A 17,414-nucleotide genomic window follows, 5' to 3' on the forward strand; every position below is an offset into this window, starting at 1 on the left:
TGTACCTGACTACTCTTAATAAGATAAGATAGGCCCCTCCCTGACGCTGTTCTTATCGCTAAAATTTGTACTACCACCATGCGAAACAAAACCGTTTGATATGGAAGTTGATAATGAAACGAAAGGTTCCCTAAGAATATTACAAAAATAGATAGAATTTGTTCTACATTTAGTGGAAAATTCGTTAAATGGTCACAATGGGAAAATAGGTTTCAACAGTTTGATACGTACCTAATTAAAACGCACGAAAGGAATGGAGGTAACGTAGTGATAAATATGTATTGTCTTTCACTATGTTTACAGAACGCTTATCTATGGTTTTTTAAACACTATTTTACTTACGAATTTGTGAATCACCAACGGCCAATTTGTATATATCATAGCACGAATAACACACTGTCGCCTTCTATTACAAATTGGCAAATGTTTATCCTGAATTTAAGTGTGATTAATTAATACACTACATTTTAAACAATTTATTGACGTGCAGAAAATATGAATGGAGAGGGGTAACAATGTTTTAAAATAAAAACTCTTAATTTTTAATTTATCGTTCTTTTTATCAATTAAAATGCACTTGATTTTTATTTGAAATATTTTTTAAGCTTTTCAGTAATTTTGATTTATAGTCACACTTCGTTTTGTTATTGCATTTTACCATATGATGTTATGTATTGCATTTTTTGTAAAAATGGTATTTCCGTTGAACAAATAAACAACACAAATAAATAAAAAGATTGACTATACTTTACTGAATGTACAGTTGTACAGTTTACAGCACAATTTTATAATGAAAATGTCGTTTTGGATGTTGAAGGTCACACTTTTACCAGTGTTTAAATACTTGATACTTTATACTAAGGGCACTTATGTAGTTCGTTCTTCCTTCGCCCAGTTAATGTTGATGATAACAACAATTCTGTTGGATATGACAACAGTCCTTAATTCTTAATGAAAAATCGCGAATTGTTACAGTTAACTGAAATTATGAATTTTTCTTTTTCTAATGGAAGATTATACTTCTCCATAAAAAAGGTATTAAAGGAGACTAATAGGCTGTCACTGCTGTCGGTCATATCAAAAATCTTGAAAAAGGCCATGAAAGCACGGCTACTACTCTGTGTTCAATCTCACAACAATCAATACGATTTCCAACGAAATAAGAGCACCTCAGTAGCGGTGTGGAATGTTATGGAGAACATAGTTAAAGCTATGGAGGAAAGGTAGAAACGTTGACCCTCGTTTGTATTAGAAGAAAACACTACCTTATTGTGGTCAATTGTGATAAGATACAGAAAAGTGTCATTAGAACGATGTACGGATTGAAATATCGTGAATCGTGTAGAGGCGCGTTCAGAAATAATATGCAATAGGCACTAAGTTTATTCGGACTCTATATCTACGAAATCCGCCTGTTTATATTAAAAAAAATATTTAATTTAACCAAAATAAGTCATAATTACGATACTCGTAAAAATGCGACATTATCCAGCACATAAATTATCAATGATTGAAAAAGATGCTGTTACGCTTGCATTAAAATGTTCAACAGACTTCCTCTTGACATTTGAAATGTGAAAAACTGTTCAAACAATATTGGTGCACCACCTATAGTGGCTATAGTGTTAAATATTGAACCTTGTAGTGTCGATGAATTTCTTCATTGCTGATTCGTCGTCTTACAGCTTCTTTGATTTACTGTATTTGACGTTATGTTGCTTTCTGTGCTTATTTACCTATGTACATTTTGCAAATAAATAAATTATGAATTATGAACTACCAAATTGTAACCAGAATCATTTTAGAACATGTTTTTTTTAAATTATAACACCCCACAATTTTATGCGACTAAATTTTTAAAACTGTAACTGTAACTAAATGATATTTTATTTATGTTTTTTATTAGCTTGGTAAGAGAATACGTTTAATTACGATTATGATTTGGAAGGGTGGCAGATCGCCTAATAGACGAACTCTAATCCATTTTGTTCTTGATTACAATAAACTAATAAAATTGTTTATTTTTCTTTCAAATATATGAATATATAAATTTTCGGAAAATGTTTTGAGAGCGACATATAGGACAGGTTATAAAAGATGGCTGTGAACATTTTAAGTATCGTTCGTGATAGTCATTAATGCTAAATAACCGTAGCTAATGTTGATGACATCTTTATACTAACATCCTCTGTTCTGGAATGAATGAGTTGCCTTAATTTGAAAATTATGGCCTGGTTTTTAAAATACGGATACATGTGACACGCACAAATAAAATGGGCATCAGTACAGTAAAACAAGACTAAACCTTGTCCTTGTTTGTAATGCTTCATATATTGATTGATTACGCGCAGCTAAATCTAAAACTCGATTTGAAACGATGCTGTTTAAAGCGCTAGAGGTTTTACATAATTAAAGGAATTTTTTAATACATGGGGCTTACTTAGATAAAAATGAGGACGCGTGCAGTTGTAGTAGTTAGAATATGGCCAGCGTATGTACTGTTAGATGTTTCTTTATCTTAAACAATAAACAAATTTAATTATAATGTTTTCATGACGGCCAGTGGTAATTACTTATTACTACTTAAAGGTTACTTTTTTCCTGAAAGTGACGCAAAGAGGTGTAGCTGGATAAGCGTGTCTAACAAACAAATTTATGTCGGAAAACATTGATCAAGGCATCAAATTAAAACCGCAAATTTAGAATCATTATTCAATAAGTTATCATAAAAATCTTTTCTCTTCACGGTGCGAATGCAACAACAATTAATAATAATATTTTATTCCTTTTGGTGCTCTAATTCTCCTTGAAGTCTATGATACAATATCATATCGTCATTCATCATCGCATGTGGTTTTATTTTGTAATTGATATCAGTGGCGTGCAATCAAGGTAAGCTGGTAATGATTCTACATCGAATAACAAAACGTTAATGCAACATATGATACCTGATCTACGACTGTAAAAATTTAGATTAAAGTCGAATTGTATCCAGAAAAACGTAATTACTACTTCTCGCATATATATGCCACATATTACGATAATCTGCACAAAAGTACGTTTTATATTCTATTCCCTCATCCTTTATACTTTATTAAACACATTTCATTAAAAAAAAATTTTGATTGATTGGTGACTGCAATTGTTATATTTCTGGTAGTAAGATGTTCTTACTGATTTACTTATTAATGGGAAATATTCATTTCGTACTGGATGCCATACCGCGGGTGAATATTCCAAAACCAAACATAGCGAATTAACACGGTGCATCCCATTCCAGCGATGTAAATCCCGGCGACGTACACCCCGGCACCGATTTCCCGGCGACAACCCATCCCGGCGACCATCGGCATCGGTTATCCCGGCAATGCACACTTTCCTAACGCCGTATGTCGAACCTCATTTCTCTTTTGTTTTTTTTTTGGACATAAATAATGATATACTTTAGAAGTGGATGTCAAATTTGGTACCGAAAGTGGCTATTATTGTGCCTGGACGCATTGTGATTAATGCTTAGAAGTATAGGAGACCGACATATGCAAGGAAGTTCAAATAAGTTGTGTTGTTTAGACAATTTCCATTGGTGCAAAGAACCCATTTTTAAAAAATTGGGTTTTACTATTTACCTACGCAGGTAGATACCAGAAAACTTTGCCTACCTATAAATAGCATAATTTCAATTTGATACTATAGACCCTATTCCCTATTCAGATTGTGTTATATCTAAGTGCTTGTTTACAATAAACGTATACTTAAGAAATAGCTAAAAAATAAAAATTTCGCAAAGTTGAACTATATAGAAACATACGAAGGTGTTTACAATGAACGTAATTTTTACAAATTTTACAAATCAGAAAACTTATTTCCGGTGAATTATTTCAATATGAAAAACATGAATTTGCTTCATATGTTTACCGCGTCTTAAATGTTTTCCATCCCTTCAATCGCAGAGTTCAAATTGCCGGAACGACCAAAGCCGGGATTGCCCATCGCCGGGATAAACGAAGCCGGGAAGTAAATGGGTGCCGGGATGCGTGATGGTTTGTGCCGGGATGGTCATCGCCGGGATGACCGTGGCCGGAATTAACATGAGAAAAAGGTTTTTTGTAGATCGTTGCTTCCCGTCTTAACTTAGAGGGTTTATAATGACATCAATCAAAAGAAGATTTTTTCTCACCAAAGATATACGAATTTGTTCATTTTCAGGTGTATTTCTCATTACTTTATTAAAAATTCGGTAATAAATCCTATTACCAAAATCATGTTAGTAAGACAAAAAACAGATTCAAAAGTTATTCAAGTCGAAATCAATATCGATTATGACAACTGGCATTCATTTCTTTGTAAAATGTATTTCACCGAGGAAAAAGTTATAAAACAACGTTTACAGCGGAAATAGATACTATAGTACGTGATATTGTTTTCCGCGAATTTTAATTAGTGTCCCATTCAGTCTGTGTCAAAAGCTATTTCAATTCTTTAGAAAATTGTGATTCCATTCGATTCCAATTCGATTTATTTGCGAATTTTTGATAACATAAAAAGAAATACAACTGAAATTTCACTAATTCGCATATCATTAGATGAGAAAAAAAACTTCTTTCAATTGGTGTCATTATAAACCCTCTAAGCTCTTAAGTTAACATGGGGAGCAAAGATCTGCAAAAAACGTTTTTCCCATGTTAATTGCCTATGTTCGGTTTTGAAATATTCAATTCGGATTAGGTACATAAAGAAGACTTTTAAGAATAGGTACTTTGAATTTCTACTCATATGAATGTTAAGTTACTAACGTGCACCACTATGAAGAGCATCCTTGTGAAATTACCAAGTAAGCTGTGGTGCTACGCGGGATATAACCAAAGCACAAAGTGAGGATACGAGCAATGTGCTAGTGGTGCACAAACAGGAACAGCCAGCACAAACAACAAAATAGAGTTTAGTGTAGGGCAGAACCTCATTTACTAAATATTAGTATGCATTAATGTACATGAATTTTCTAAACAAAAACACGTACGTTTAAAAGGAGAAGAAAATTTATTTTTAGAGCGAAATCACTGGGTCAGATGAACATTATTTAAACATGATTTATCAAAGAAATAAGATTTGATGTACTATAAAAGGTAAAACCCCTGCAATTGACTATTGACTATAGTGTACATGTATGAATTTTCTAGATAGTTATGTAAGTTTTAAACGAGAGTAATTTATTGCGATAAAGCTGTAGCACGATTGCTTATAGATCATTTAAACATAAACTATCAAACCACAATCCCTGCAGTTGAGGACCACAGGATAGGGCTCTTTTAAATCAAAAGCGAGAGCGAGAAAAGTCATCTTACTCTTCGAAAAGCATTTATCGCTTTTCGTAAATCATTTAATTGTAAACGTGTTGTTTCGTATACTGTTTCATTGTAATTGGAATGCGTCCTTCCAGTTTGATAGGCGATATGTTTTTTGTCGGAATAATAAGACGTAGTAAATTAGCTACTTGAAATACATTGTGTTCTTATGTATCGTAGAAGAATAGAATATACGGAGATTATATTGGAAATACGAGAGGAAATGTGGAACAATCAGCAAGATCAGCAAATTTAAACTTATAAATCTCATATTGAAACGGTCATCTAAATTTCAGATATGATATTCATGCTGAAAGTAGCCCAAACGATTCGGATAATTCAATTTGCGTTACACCCCAAATCGACTACTTCGGTAGGGCAAGTCGAGTGCACGAAGAACGCGATATACCCGAGGATATACCTACATACGCACTGTTTATTATATTTGTAGAAGTTTTCGGAATTTTGAAAGAAGGATTACCTTTGTTTTAAGAAGTTTGCCATTATATCAATTCTAGGTTTAAGTGAACCTGTTTGCCTTTTGGGATAAAATATGTCCTTTAGAAGGGAATAGATTCGCGACACACGTAATCCTTACTTCGATGCGGCTTTATTTCCAGTACGATCTCTTATGGCGTATGGGGACTCGTGGATGACAAGTGGAGTAGCTTTCCAATCATTTCAATCGAACCGCAAACAGGACGAATATAGGACGACCCCATTCGCTTCGGTTTGTCGGGGGTATTATCTTTGTGTACACGTCTCAAGGGAATTGAAGTTAAAAGACACAGCTCGTAACTTCTTACACTTTAGAAAAGATGTCCTTAATTGGCATGATGTCGTCTATACATGCGGTTGCTGTGGCTATTCAGAAAACTGACTTAAATGGAATTACTGCCTCCACCTGAATACATGCTAAGATCCGCCAAAGTGGAATATGCTTTTAACCAATTATGACCGCCGAAGTCTAAACCGTGGCAACCATAAAGCTCACTTAGATGTTCTCGAAGTCCGAACAGTATAGGGACATTTGACCACATACAACCATAAAACGCTGTATAGTTCCAATTTTCACGAGATTTAACGTTAATTATGAATGAGATCAAGAAATTACCGCGTTATAAATCGAAATTACTGCTTCTATCTAAACAACAAGAATTAATCTTTTCCTCAGGGCTGATCCCGAGACATTTACTATTTCAGCGTAACCTGTTGCGTGGCCATTCAATTAGAACGCTCCCGCTTATATCATTTTACGAGGGTACGTACTTTTCTATCCTTAGTTTAAATGAAAGAAAGAGCGTTAAATTATTTACTGATCGATAAAGACACACTTGTATAGTAAAGTTAGGTGCTAGTTTTTCGAGCTTGTCTACCGCCGCCTCAGATGCTCGCGAGAAAGCGCCAAACTGTAAGCTGGGCTTACTGCTTATGGCTCGAACTTCACACTTGATCATATTTATGCGATGTTTGGATTAGCAGCGGGTGACTACCTACTTCTTCGAACTAAGTTACGATACTTCGTCTTAAATCGATTGATAGATTACTTTATTATAACCTGCTTCGCAATTTGATCGAAGCGTTAAATTCTGCAGGCTGAAATTCGTATGACTTAAAAAGCAAAAGAAATCGCAGTGATGTACGGTTATTGAGTTAAATAAACAGTTCGTAGGGAGAGACTCGTAACTTATAAACATCTATCCTGTTTTCCTTACAGGACTTAGGTATGATATATAGCCGTGTAGCTATAAGGATTATACACCTACTCCTTTCTTCATAAGTTCGCGGGCGCCCGTCTCTCTCCGACGCGCATAACTTGGTATCGTTCGGTGTTACGGATATCTTAATAAGATTCATGAAAGGACGCCATATTTTATATCCTCCCTATCTGCCGTAATGCCGCGTGAGCCGCATCGTACTGCCGGCCGGTTGCCCGTCGGAGCGCCAAGATAAGCCCGCACGGCACTGCTCTGTATCTAATGATGCCATATACTAGGTGCTAGCGATTTCCTCCAGATATATCTTAATAATTCCTAGCTAACTGCATCGCCTGCTCGCACGCTGCTGTGCAAGCCAACAATATAATTCCAAGAACGCCGTAAATCTCAACTTTTAGGAGCGCGGCCTGGTACAGAAAGGGGAGTACGAAGGGAAGGGGATTAAAGATCAGTAATCTTATAGGATAGATGAATTATGGCAGTATTTCCAGGCTCGGTTCCGCGCTTCGCTGTTCTTTGCAAAAATCCTTTGTTTTCCAAGAAATTGCCGTTTAATTGCTCGAGATTACGGTTACACAATTAATTAAGATTTTGTAGGCCATGCATCTTGGGATCGAAGCGACGGGATACGAGGCCAGGTGTAGTATAAGTACGCTCGCACACAACTGTCGACCGTCCGGGAACGGGGACATCGACTCTAGGAAGACGACGCTCTCATCCCCGAGAGCAACCATAAGTATACTCATATTTTATTCCGTATCTGCGTTAATCTCTCATATACGATGGCGTGCAATCGGCAATAACCATTAAACATAGCAAAAGATAGCCTAGCTAAGTCTAACCGGGTTGGCGAAATAATACTCCACTGCATATATCACTCGAAGGAACCGCTAAGAGAGTTAGGGACTGCAGACTCCAGAGTAGCTCGCGACAAAGACGAACATATTTCATTTTGTATGTGGGCTTTATGTGCTACTTCTTCGTTATCAGTCGTGGCTGTACAGGCGCTCGAGACTCGATGCTACGGAGCTTTATGTTGCAGTGTAATCTGTGTTCACTGAAAAATGATAATTGTATACCGCTGTGTACAACTTTCCTGTAAGCTCACAACAAACATTCCATAATTTCGACCATTTTTATTTCAATTTTATGTTAATATCCTTTTCGCTTGAAATTTTCAAACATGTCCTGCATTTATTTATTGGGTCAACAATGCGTTTTTCGGTTATGGCCAACTTTATCACTTGCATTAAATATACGGTTGAATCTTTCTCCCTACAGATTTGCCCAACAAGGCGTAGGAGTTAAAGCTCGAGGGGTTGTTAAATAACTGAATGGGAAACTACTTGACACAGAGAATTGAGTAAGGGGTGCTTTCGTATTCATTTTCTATTAAAACTGTTGCGTCTAACCATTGCCTAAATATTCATTACCTATACTAATCAATCGCATATATTTTTATTCGATATGCTTTTACGACTTATAACGTAACTTGTTTTGTATACGAATTTAGCTTTAAAACTAATTTTTTGGTGCTTTTTTGATCTATCACTACTGTGGCAGCAAAGACCATACCATACCTTTACGTTCTGAAACGGAAATAGAAAATAACACCAATACTAATGGTTCTTCAGGAAGGGTCTTGAAATGCTCACCCTTTCTATATTTTCTACAGTTACTAATAATTTGCACGCACGAACTATTGCTTGCCAGCTTGCTATTACTTTATATATAATCCACTCATTGTACACTGCCACATTTTTGGTGAGCGCCTTTACCTTCTTCTATTTAAAGCACAGCTGCAATAATAATTTAAAGTCAACTTAAAAGCTTTCGCTTAGATTCCCTAGCTTGGTTTCTGGTCAGTTGATCTTATCGGTCTCTGGAGATTTGAATGAAGGTAAAGAATGCTCAACCAGGGAAATTATACAATATGGAAATGTTTAGTAGAAAGTACGAGGGAAATTCAAATATGAACAGGAATTCTGTTGTAACAACTTAGTAAATGAAAAAGTTATTAAAAAAATGTTTCAACACCTAGTCGTGGGTGTTGCCGCGTAACACAACTGTAAATGATGAGTAACGGGTAAATATAGACTATATAGCAGCTATCAATTAGCGAAAATCCGAAGTCTCTAGGTGGCTCAGGGGCCGAGATCCCGACAGACAGACAGACAGAAAGACAAGCGACGTAAAATTGAGCATATAAGCGTTACCGCAACTTAATTGTGTTACGATAAAAACTATGTAGAAGGGGCGGTTCTGAGCCCCATACTTCTTAATGTTTATACTTACGACATTCACAGGTTACTAGACCCCAAGATCAAATGTATACAATACGCTGATGACTTCTGCTTCTATACCGTGCAGGACTCTTATGGCGTTTGCATCAAAGAGCTAAAATATGCCCTCTATTGTATTAAAAACTGGTTAGGGGAACACAATCTTAGCATGTCACCTGAAAAGTCAGCTCTTGTTCTCTTCACCCGACACAGACTACACACAAGCAATAGCGTCAAGATGTGCGGGTTGGACATTCCAATAAAAAAAGATTATAAATATTTAGGAATGGCCCTAGATAGCAAGCTTATATGGAATAAGCACATCGAACATATCAAGAGCAAATGTGACTATGGTACTAACATGCTTAAATGTGTCATAAAAACCAAGTGGGGTGCAGCTCCTGTCATTGCTCTGCAATTCTACAGAACATACATTCGCTCCATATTGGAGTATGGTAGTCCTTTGTACGGGGTAGCGGCAGTATGTCATCTGCGTGCTGTCGACAGAATTCAATATAATGCATTAAGAATCTGTATTGGAGCTATGAAATCTTCGCCGGTTCAAGCGATTTTAGTGGAGGCTCAGGACCCGCCACTGTATATAAGACGCAACTATCTAGCTTCCAAGGAAGTCATTAAACTTAAAACCTTTTCTTTCAACAGTGCAATCATGAAAAGTGTATATCAACTCGCAATTAATAACCTAACTTCAAACTACTGGAAGTTCAAAAAAGGACCTATGTTGGCAGAAGCGTTCATAAATACTGAAGTAGATGTAGAAAGTAAATATAGCAAACTTCCAATTTACGATCTTGACTTCGACGCTATCATGTTCAGACCGACTGTTATATTCCCAAAATACAACGAAAGTAGCGCGTACAATAAAGCACTTCTGCGATCCATACTGGGTCGATACAATAACTATATGAACATTTATACAGATGGATCGAAATCCTCAAGCGGGACTGGACTGGCGTTTCTCGTTCCAAATACCAATCTTCATTATAAATGTAAAATTCCGGAATCATGTTCCATATTCACTGCTGAAACGTTAGCCATAGACAGGGCGTTAAAATGGCTTATAGAAGTCAATATTTCACAAAACGCGGTTATTCTGTCTGACTCTAAATCCGTTCTTGCTGCACTAACTAATCTAAATTTCTTTAAAATGGGTAATTCAGAGATCATGTGTCAACTAAAGCAACGCATATTTACATTAGAAACCTCAAAACGTAATATTGTATTTGGTTTGGGTTAAGGGGCATTCGGGAATTGCAGGAAATGAAAAGGCAGACGAACTTGCCAAAGAAGCTGCATCGGGAACTAAATTATTCAAAATTTCGCCTTTTTACGACCTAGTGAATTTGGCAAGGAAGAACATGAGATTAAGCTGGGATCTTCATTGGCAAGATTTTACGACAAAGTCCAAGAACCATTATACCTTGATACACCCCAAGGTACCATGCAAGACACCACATATTTCAATGTCACCAGAAAATACGCGGTCTCAATCACTAGATTAAAACTTAACCACAGGAAATTCCCCGCTCACCTTAATAAAATTGGCCTAGCCGAGTCGCCCTACTGTTCATGCGATAACTTGTCAATAGGTGATTTAAACCACATCTTCTTCTCTTGCAAAAATTTTATCCACGCCATTAAACAACTGCAAGAAATTTTGATAGCAAATTCAATTCCTTTACCGGTAAACATAACGACATTACTTGAGACTCAAAACAAAAACATATTTGATGCTCTGGTCAATTTCATGAATAGCATTCAAATGGACATTTAAAATTAGTTCGCGTTAATTATAAAACCAGGGAACATAACAAAAGTCTGTGGCAAATAGATAACATCCAATGCCAATCCTTACTACACACACACACACACACACACACCCACCCTCTCACACACACCCCCTCTCACACACACACACACACACACACACCCTCACCCGTAAACGAGAGAGATGTATGTAGACGGAAGTGTAAGATCGGCATCGGTTTTCTTCAAAACTTTGCTCACACAAGCTAGGAAGATGAACATACTTTAGAGGTACTTTAGAGGTCATACTATAAACAAAGTTATGAAGTGGTAACATTTTTTTAATTCAATTTTTATTATTATTTCTATTTACTTACTTTTCTGTATTTTTTCCTCTCTCTTGATCTTCCCTTGACCTATCGCGTGCGCGTAGCTTGTTCCTTGATTTTTTAGAGGAGGCCAGGCTCTCGTGGTTTTCATTTGTAATATTTTAATACGCAGTTACTTTACATGACTTATGTCTACCTGAAAAGAGCAATAGTCTCTTGGCAAGTAATGAAATTATCCAAGGTTGGATTTAACTTGTAACTTTACGGCAAGTTTTCGGCAGTGTACCACATGAGAACATTGGTTGGCCCACCATGGGGGTGGAGGTCTGGATTTCTTTAACACAGGTTTTCTTAATACAAAATTACTGTCGCATCCCTTTTGAATTGAATCCACAACAGTATGAATAATTTCCGCTGCGGACTTGGGTACCTCTTTAGCGTTTAAAATTCGATCAACATCATTACAAAATTCTAGATTTTTCTTATTGTCTATTTTCCACCGAGTTGCAGGGTAACATGTGTAACATTTTTTGTTGTTGATAGTTTTCAAAATTCAAAATTTTATTCACCAGCTGTTTGGGTTGCGGGAAATCAGGAGATGCGTTTATCCATTCTTCAAATTTCGAAAAGGTCATGGGAAACGGGGTCAAATATTTGGACATTATTTGATAAGTCTAACAATTTAGAGGACATTTTTACACTTGAATGCTATCTTTTGTGAAAGGTGCACTAGACTTTACCAATGTCTTAATTACTTTTGGTTCAATCAGTTTAAAGATTATTTTAATTAGTCACCTTTTGGCTTAGTAAGATTGGGTTTTGGAACTTGCAAGCCTACCGATTTATTCGGGATTTGGAAAGCCACAAAAGTTACTCGTTTTAAGCCGACCACCTGCTTTTTAAAACCCGGTTGTAATCCTTGGGACTTTCAATTGCTCGACTACAAGCAATACTTCGCACCGGAAAAGTAAGCGGGATTTAAGAACGTCATCAGAAGCCGCAGCAGATCAAACCAGCGGTTCCTCCATAACGCCGAATTCCAGTCGGTGACCATCGAAAGGTCAGTTCTTTCCATTTTACTTGAAGAAGCTATCACCATCCTAGCGACGAGCTATTTGTCAAATCCGTTACTCTAAATTACACCTTTGTTACTGCTAAATAATTGAGGTTATGTTTACTTGCGTCCAGAACCCAGAAAATGATTACGGCCTACTCATATGCAGGGGCGGACTGGCCCGGGGGGGGGGTGGCGTTTGCCACCTGGCCTGTACGTCATAATGGCCCATTGGAAATGTATAAGTATGTGCTGTATTTAGTTTCTTGCACTATTAATAAGTTATTAACACGTTTCTCTAATTGGGGTTGATGTTAGGTTGTTAAAAAATTTAAAAATTCTGTTTTAATTGAACTGTTTTACAATGAATTTATCATTTTTTGTCGTAGCATGAAAGTGATGAAATACAATGATAGGCGACGCGCCTCGTTTGGATTGTATATTTTGTTACTTTTAATTATCAGCTGCAATTTAAAAAAAAACCTGTATTGTAATTGATTTCCGAAAAAGGAGTACTTTAAAATGAAGCAAAAAATGTTTTTGTGGTGCACCGCAGAGCTACCCACCCGCCACCTTCATTACTACACTAATACTTTCATGGCCCGTAACCTATGCAATTCCACCTGGCTCGCCCCTGACTAGAAACCAATTTCGAAAGAAAATTCAAAGGGCTGTAACTTTTGAACTAGTAGCCCAATTTTGGAACTGTTTGAAATTATGGATTCTACAGGCCACATTCTATAAGAAATTTTTTTTTCCGGGTCGATCTGAGACAATTTTTTTTTCGGGCTCAAAAAAAGGCAGTGTATAACCTTCCTTTTTTACCAAAAATCGACTGCACCAAAATTTCTCGGGAAAACACTTTTTTTTATTAATTTTGGTGCGTAGAATCCAAAACAATTCGTACTTTTTCGATCAGACTTCTCAATCAAAAGTTATAGACTAGAAACCAATTCGAAAGAAAATTCAAAGGGCTGTAACTTTTGAACTAGTAGCCCAATCTTGGAACTGTTTGAAATTATGGATTCTACAGGCCACATTCTATAAGAAAATTTTTTTCCGGGTCGATCCGAGACAATTTTTTTTTCGGGGCTCAAAAAAAGGCAGTGTATAACCTTCCTTTTTTACCAAAAATCGACTACAACAAAATTTCTCGGGAAAACACTTTTTCTTATTAATTTTGGTGCGTAGAATCTAAAACAATTCGTACTTTTTCGATCGGACTTCTCAATCAAAAGTTTTAATTATCAGCTGCAATTTAAAAAAAACTGTATTGTAATTGATTTCCGAAAAAGGAATACTAAAATGAAGCAAAAAAATGTTTTTGTGGTGCACCACTTCGACTTAGTAGGACCGCATTGGGCTTGCGTAATTTTTTTAATTCACCTTTACATGTATAGCAATCCTCGGTCGCGAGGGTTGTAACTTTTGTGGTACGCCAAAAATATTGTTATTTCGTTGATAGATTATGTTTATAATCTATGACCAACCCTGCAACTGCTAGAAGTGTACGCTCAGCTACCCTCAGTATACTAGCACAGATAATTGGGTATTTTATCTGTGATACTAGTGAATAATCAGTAATTAAAACGTCAAACCTTCCCCATACTAATTTAATATGACATAAAAAGCGAGTTTCGACCGATGGCCATCTTCTAGCTATAAAATCTATTACAATGTAATGTTTAAAATTATAAAGTACATACCTTATGAAAATTAGGCTTTGTTTTTAGTAATACAAACTACTCTGTACAGAGATTGGGGCTCACGAAACTACAAAATGGGAGAGGCGAGTTAACTAAAGCTGACAAAAGTAGCAAGGGTTAAGAAATGTTTGAAAATAGCAAATTCTTATTTAAATTGAGGGAGTGTTGAGGATTCTCCTTGTAATACTGGTACCTAGATCTCTTTCATTTCGAGAAAGTGAAGCTTAAGACTTTCATTATAAAAGTGTAAAATTTGAAAGTCTTCATTATAAAAGGAATGTTCTGAACTAAGGATGTGGTGGGCAAAGGAAGATTTTTGATTGGGAATTGTTAAGTGTAAGTATGTTGTTTTTGACTAAGGAGATGTGTTCTGTAAATCTGGTTTTGACTGGACGACCAGTTTGTCCAATATATATACGGCTGGGCAGTCTCTACAAACCACATCAGTTTCTAAACCCTTAGCCTCGACAACCTGTTATACACGTATATTTACGAGAGTATTTTAGTGTTTAAATCATTTACGCTTTCCGTATCCAAGTTATTTACAATGTACCTATACTTGTACCACAAACGTCAAAAAGTCAAAATATCTACATATAAAGATAGCGCACGTGCCTATTTTTAAAATTGGAGAATCACTTACCTGCCCTCGGCGTTATATCAAGCCAGAAGCGTTCAGTCAAGTAATGACTCTCGTTCCCATTCCAATTTGAAAATCTCAACAGGAGTAAAGGGGAGTGTCCACTCTCAAAGAGTATAGTCGTGAACAGTATACGTTAGGACCTTTACGATGAGATTTAATACACTAATAACCCTCAAGAATAGCAGTTTTGTCAAGTCCGATTACCTACAAGTATGAAAACGCTATCAATGCGAAGGAAATTAAGGCGGAAAATATTTGCTGTATGACAATTACGAAACATCGGCGGCCAAATGGTCGAAGGAAACCGTTTTTATCTGATAAACATATTTCGCCGTTTCCATTAAGACACATTATTCTATTGGCGGCGTCGTAAGTGCTGACAATTTTCTATTTTAAAATGTTTTCTTAGGAAGAGCTTCGGAGAGATAACACTCTGATAAACGCCAACGCCAGCCCTGTTACGTTCTGATTGAATTTTAATTAAATTTCTTGCCGCAGATATACTCCCGATAGTCGCTTTGGTGTAGCAGTTACAGTTTTTCTTATTAGTTGGCAGAGCAAACAATGTGCGTTTAGCTCAAATGCAGTACGCTTGTCTCCCCTTTTAAAGAATGCTGGCAGGAAATTAATTCTCAAAAATGAAACCTACCGGTGCGGTCTGTGTGGTGACAAATCAACCCTGATAACGACACATTCTTATTTCATTTTAATAAATTCTGGGTTATCGTTTCGTCCAAAACGTTCATTTTTTCGAAACGTCTTTTATTTCTTTAGGAGGTTAACAGATAATTTTATACAACTTTCGTTATACACGGTTGAATTATTTAGATAACCAACTGTTACGAGTAATAGGGACGTTAAAACGACGCCCGATCTGTATTTTCGCATTCTGACATTTACATAAAATCGCTCATGTTTAAACGACGATATTTATTTTTGTTCAGAGTAGGTATGCCGGATTAGTTTGCACCTACAAGGTATTCACACCGATTTAAACATACACAATTGACGTTGGGAATATTGTAATGTTTAGAAACTGAGGTTTTGACGACCCTACTGCATTCAGTATCCTTGCTTAAAGAGGTTCGCCCCATATGAATGGAACGTTCGAGATCCTCAACGTTTTGTCTTTACACCCCGGCGTCACGGTGCACTAGTTTCGACGTGCTCCTAATCCGTATATCTGTATAGAGAGAATAATCAGCTTTTTCTCTCAATCCCGACGAGAGCGATTAAATTAATAAAAAAAAGTGCCTCTCGTGAGAAACGTTACTGTTAACACGTGCTTCGTGTTTTCTCTGCTCCTTAAGTGGATTGGATGAGAACCGCACTTTCCACTTACGCCAGATAAGCCAGCTAAAAACGCGAAAGCTTCAACCAAAGTCAATACTTAAATGATTTTAAATTCAAATTGAGACTTGTTTCTATAATCGATCACACCGCCTAATTTTATTCTCGCTTATCCCAAGCTCTGGTGATGACATCGTCGCTGTGGAATATCTATCTGTCCCTTCCATTATCCCTAATTTTTATTGCCATTTTTATCATTACCGAGATTGCGACGGTGGCACCGCGAAGTTAATCGGATCACAACTTGGTTCTTTAAGAACGTGATCAAGAGATGCGGCAAGGATTTCCTTGCATGCCTTCTCATCGTATAACCTCACATATCGGTGCCACGCGTTCTAAACGAAAATTGTATAATCCACTTAAAATTGATATGGCGTTGTATTCCTTATCTTTAATTAATCGAAAATTTAACGACATCTCTTTTCCGGTTATACGTAGGTAGGTGTAGATGAGACCTACCAATCCGTTCATCTGTTAACCAACTGCAGCAAATAATTAGCCTTTTTCGCTGCGTCGCTATAGTAACTTATAAAGTAACTGACGCTTTGTAGAGAAATCACAAAGCAAAGACGAGGACAAAACGCAGCCCTTGAGCTTAGCAGTCTCGAATCTAAAGTCACCCTTTCTGCACATCCCAATTACACTTGTTTGCATGTTATTTAAGTACTACTCAAACATTTAAGAAATTACTTGGGCGTAAAATTTGCGTTAAGGAATAGTGCTTTTATGTATCGCATTAAAATGTTTTGTTCCAGATCCTGCCGTTTTCAAACGGAAAGTACGAGATAGTCTTTACATTCCAAGCAAGGATAATGAGCCAAATCGGATTTTCTTAATTAAAAATGTTTTAACTTAAAAGTCTAAATACCTGGAAGAAGTATTATTATCTGGATTATTTGTTTGCGTTTTGTAGATAACTCCAAACTTGTCCCACATTATACCTATTGGTACAGATACATATATATATGCGTTATCTGAAGACCGGCAAGAGATAATCATTGGTTGCCTCTGGTTTCCTGTTGACTTGGAAACTTGTTCGTTGACGAGCTCATTGTCGCACACCCTTACATTGTTACGTATCAGATCTAATGAATTGAGAGGCGGACATCTGAAAGACGCTGTGCAAGTCTATTTTAAGCGGGTGTTTCGATATATCACCGGCCGTATAGTCGGTTGATTGTATTTCTATCTACCCTTCACTTTGGATAAATGGGACAAAGTGG

The sequence above is a fragment of the Photinus pyralis genome, unplaced genomic scaffold (genome assembly GCF_008802855.1).
Source record: "Photinus pyralis isolate 1611_PpyrPB1 unplaced genomic scaffold, Ppyr1.3 Ppyr1.4_LG3a, whole genome shotgun sequence".
Lineage (NCBI taxonomy): Eukaryota > Metazoa > Arthropoda > Insecta > Coleoptera > Lampyridae > Photinus > Photinus pyralis.